The sequence below is a fragment of the Elephantulus edwardii genome, unplaced genomic scaffold (genome assembly GCF_000299155.1).
Source record: "Elephantulus edwardii isolate Elephantulus edwardi_28Jun2011 unplaced genomic scaffold, EleEdw1.0 scaffold00012, whole genome shotgun sequence".
NCBI lineage: Eukaryota > Metazoa > Chordata > Mammalia > Macroscelidea > Macroscelididae > Elephantulus > Elephantulus edwardii.
The window spans coordinates 24,005,875-24,011,039 of record NW_006399762.1 but is presented as its reverse complement, the minus strand read 5'-3'; the positions used below and the strand labels follow the sequence as shown (position 1 = coordinate 24,011,039).

The following is a 5,165-nucleotide window of genomic DNA, read 5'->3' as shown; positions in this document are numbered from 1 at the left end:
TGGCCCTGCAACTGATTTTTATAAGAAACTTGCTTTAGATTGCTCAGGACAGCAGACTGCAGTGGATCTGTTCCTTTTAAGTTCACAGTATTCTGACCTGGCTTCTCTAGGTAAGGACATAAGATTGTCTTTATGTGTTTGCATAAATATTTAAAAGATGATAAGCTAAGCTCTTCGGTTTTCAGTGTTTTGAGTAGTGTAGCATGTGAATTAAAAAATATCTATGAAAATCATTGTTGTGTTCTGTTGAGTCAGAAGCAACTATAACACGCCTTCTGGTGGGTTTTCAGAGGAGAGATTGCCCATCTTTCTCCTGCAGAGCCGCTGGTAAATTTGAATTGTGTACCTTAGTAGTTCCTTACCACTAAGCCACCAGACTACTCTGAAAATCTTTGGTAAATTATAAAACATTGTATTGTTGTGCAATGATGTGGAATCATTTCCAACTTTTGACAACTGCGTTCTATATAAAACAGCATTTTTTTTACTGTAATCTTAATGAAAGTAGATGTCCAGCCCTTTTCTTATTAGTGTTTCAGACTCATCATTTGATGGAGTTGAAACACTAATCTTCAGGTTGGAATTTAGTAGCAAATATAACAAACAGTTCTGTTACTATTCTGCTCAACAGTATATTGAATTATATAAATTATGATTTATGACTAATTCTTTTGCTTAAGCTCATCTATTCTTATTTGACCATTTAGATTTTCTTGTGATACAGATTTCTTCAGATTTCAAATATATATTACTGTATGAACAAGTAAAATATTACTGGGGCTTTTGCTAATGCTTTTTACACTTTCTCTTTAAAGCTTGTATCTCCAAGTATTCTGCAGGATGTATTTATTATTATCCATCTTTCCATTGTACTCACAATCCTTCACAAGCGGAAAAGTTACAAAAAGATTTAAAACGTTACCTCACAAGAAAAATTGGATTTGAAGCTGTTATGAGAATAAGGTGTACTAAAGGTATGAAATTATTTTTAAAATTGTGCTTTATGGTAATGTGTCAAAATTATGGTGATAAATTATTATATTCTTGTTCTGTGCCATCAAGTCACCTGTAACACATAGCAACCTGCTGTTTCCTGTGCCAATCTTACTGTCTCTGACACACCTACCCTCCCTTCCTAGTCACTGTATCAGTCCATCTCATTGAGGTTCTTCCTCTCTTGGGCTGTCCCTCCACCTTTCAAAGCATGATGTCCCTCTCCAAAGACTGGTCCTGCCTTGCAACATGTCCAAAGTATGTAAGACAAGCTTCATAATCCTTGCCTCCAAGGAGCAACCTAGTCTCACCCTCTCTAGGATGTACCTGTTTGTTCTCCTAACAGTCCATGGTATATTCATTCAGTACTCTTCTCCAGCACCACAGCTCAAAGGCATCAATTCTCCTATCATCCCTAGTCATTGTCCAGCTCTTTGATGCATGGCAAGTAATTGCAAAGACTATGGTATGAATCAGGCGCACCTTAGTCTCCAGAATGGCATCATTGCTTTTCAGTACTCTGGAGAGGTCTCTGACAGCAGACTTTCCCAATACAATTCGTCTTTTCATTTCCTGGCTGCTGGTACCAAGAGTGTTGATTGTGGAGCCAAGCAAACAAAAAGCTGTTAATTATTATAGATGATTTATTATTTGATCTAAGTAGTAAACTGCTGATTAAAGTATATGTATTTTGTTATTATTTTTTGCCCGTATTTTGTTTGATGTAACTAGAATAAGTGGAGAAAGTAATGATTTATTTTATTCAAGGAAAAACCTAAAAGAGAGCCTGTATTGGAATTGATTTTAAGATGAAAATTAAGAACATAGGAACAAAATTATCAAATCTTCGCCTTTGTAATGATTTTAAATACTCTTCAGTTTACATTTCCTTGATTTTTATATGCTTGTTTGCTTGAGGGACTTTGATCCCTTATTTTAAATATAAAATTAATTATGTAAGTCAAACTCAGTGCCATGAAATTGAAACCAGCTCAGAGCTGACCTTCCATTGTGTTTCTGAGGCTATAAATCACAAGGGAATTGTCCTTTAAAGCTACTGGTGAGTTTGAACTGCCAGAGAGGTGTGATATTTGTGTTGGTAGCCCAGCTCCTTACAGATTAGGCTACATTCATTTGATTTTATATGCTTGTTCATTGTCTTGACTTCAAACGGTGTATGAGAAAATGTTAGTTAATAATAACAAGTTACATAGGCAGTCCTACTTTTCTATAACTTGCACTGGTTTTTTAATTAGTCGTTGAGAGCTTTAGTCTGTACTCCAGCTCTCCTGCCCTACTTGTCTTATTCAAATTCTTTTATATTTATTTTCTGTTTCCTAGGTCTTTCAATGCATACTTTTCATGGAAACCTTTTTGTTCGTTCTACTGATCTGTTGTCCCTGGCCAACATCAATCCTGATGCAGGATTTGCAGTGCAGCTGTCAATTGAAGAAAGTTTGACAGATACTTCTTTAGTGTGCTTTCAGACAGCCCTATTATATACATCAAGTAAAGGTAATAATACCACAATTTTAAAAGAATGGACAGTTGATGACTATCAATAAATATAAATGAATTTTTTTAAAAGTGTAAAATAGAAGATATTATTAACAGAAATTCAGTATAGCCTGCAGCAGCAATTCCCTCCTTTCACATGCTGTTTATTAGGAATAGGGAGAAAGAATTAACATGCGTTGGGAAGTAATGGAATTTGCACTGTTGCTGTTAGGTACCATTGAGTTGAGTACAATTCATCGTGACCCTGTGAATAATTCTGAATCCTGTCTTATTTTCTGTCACCCTCATCACGTCCGACAACACTTCGGTCCTTTGCTGCATTCACTGTGTCAGTTCATCTTTCGTTAGGCAAAATATGTGCTTGGGGTTTTGTTTGTTTGTTATCAAACTAGTGTCTTTGTCTCATGGAAATTTTGTGTTCCCAAGAGAATTTGTTTCTAGTCAAAATCTAGTGGTATATCCAGCTTTGCCATTCTTTGCATTGTGTTTTGCTTGTAAAAGGAAAAATTCTACAAAATAGTCAAAGCCTATCTTTACTGTTTTTCATATAAGTATTGGATATAATTTGGAATGAATGAAATAACTGGTCTCAATGTAATATTCAGCTAGATACCAGATAATCTGTAGTTTATTGCCTACCTTCAAATTTAATGTTTTCCAGAGGGTCATCCCTAACTCATGGGTAAACATATAACTATGTCACATAGGATTTTCAGTTACAGACTTTTCAGAAGTCCATCTTCCAAAATGACCCTGAGTAGACTTGAACCTCCAACTTTTTTTTTTTAATCAACCAAATGCCTTAATCATTTGCATCACCTTATTTTCTTAGACCCTGGTAATTACAGTGTTTTCAGACTTGCTTTAGTGATTTAATGTAGCTAAAGTTTAATTAACTTTCGAGCTTTTAAAATTCTCTCTTAGTCTAATAATGTTTTTTTGCAATTACATTTATTCATCATTTTGTTTAGGTGAGCGGAGGATTAGAGTGCACACACTTTGTTTACCAGTGGTAAGTTCACTAGCAGATATATATGCAGGAGTGGATGTACAAGCCGCAGTCTGCCTTCTAGCAAATATGGGTGAGTAAAAATGAGGGAGCAGGTCAACAGAGTTTTCTGTCCTAAAAACTATGAGCATATTTTTTCACTCTCAAAATTCTTTCTTTTAAAAGTATTTGATTTACATTTTCATTTACTACAGTGTGAATTGGGAAGCTCTTCTCTTCTAATTATTTTGTTTTAAATATCTTTTGGGAATTTTTAATTACTAAAAACTGATAATAACAAATGTTCTTCAACTGGTAAATGTATGGAGAAACTATGATATAATGCAACTAATAAATGCAAAAATGAACTACTGATCCATAAACAAACGAAACGAGAAAATTAGAAGGATAGCGAATAGATAACTCATGGGCCAGAGTTGGTGTCAGTCAGGAAAGGAAGAGTATTAATTCAAGAGGGAAGCATAGGAGGATTTGTTGAGGGGTGGGGAGGAAATAACGGAATTCTTTTCATCTTATGATGATTACATGACTATGCATTCAACATAAAGTGATCCTAGAACTGTACATCAAAAAGTGAATTTCATTATGCATAAGTTTAAAAAAATCCTTGGGAAATTAGCATTGTATTATTGAATTTTTTTAATTTTTCATAAATTTACTGGTTAGTTTGATTTATATATGAAATGAGCTTTGCTATTTTCTGCGTAATCCTAAATAAAAACAGTTGATGTTACTCCTGTCATAAAAAGTAGCCTTTACTAAGGGATCTCAATTTTAAGAATCATTCTATATGTATATTTCAGATTAGGTAATCACACCATAACTGATAATTTTTTCAGTTTTGTTTTATTTTTTTCAATAATTGGGACATATTTTTAGATTACCTCTATATGTTTGTAAAATATGTACTGTAAAAAAAAAAATATGTACTGATAGCTGATTTAACGTTCCATTGTCTGAAACAAAGCATTCCATGTTCAGTTTGCTATCTTTTTGTTTGTTTGTTTGTTTGTTGGCCTGGAAATTCTTTGATAGAGATGTTCTCGATCTCACAAGGGAGATCTCCAAGTGAGGAATTTACATTAGTTTTGCAGAAACAAGTGATCATTTATTCCTGTGGCTTTCATTTGAGTAATGGAAACACCCTCAAGGACTTTCTCAGAAGAAATGGATTTTATGCATTACCCAGTGTTAATAATGGTTCCATGTTTTTATACTTAAGAGATTTAAAAAGGAAAAAAGTCCAAAAGAATGTAGATTTATTCTGATTATTCAGCTTGTTCAATCAGATCTAATCAAGAAATATAATCAGCAGACATTTAAAATGAGAGGTGTCTGTTTCTGCCAATCTATCTCAATGTTTGTTAGATTTTTTTTTTTAAATTTTAAATACAAGAACATTTTTTTCTTCCTGACAGCATTCATTGGAATCTGATATTTAAATAGCTTGTCTTTTTTGTCGGTTATAGCTGTGGATCGATCTATTTCATCAAGTCTATCAGATGCAAGAGATGCCTTAGTGAATGCAGTGGTGGATTCCTTATCTGCGTATGGCTCAACTCTCTCAAACTTGCAGCACACTGTGTTGATAGCACCTAGTTCCCTCAGATTGTTTCCTCTCTATGTTTTGGCTCTTCTCAAACAG

General features: G+C 34.0%; 1 pseudogene; it reads left to right on the top strand.

The window, feature by feature from the left end:
* LOC102848999 overlaps window positions 1–5,165 on the top strand; it is an 84,196-nt pseudogene that overhangs the window by 71,361 nt on the left and 7,670 nt on the right.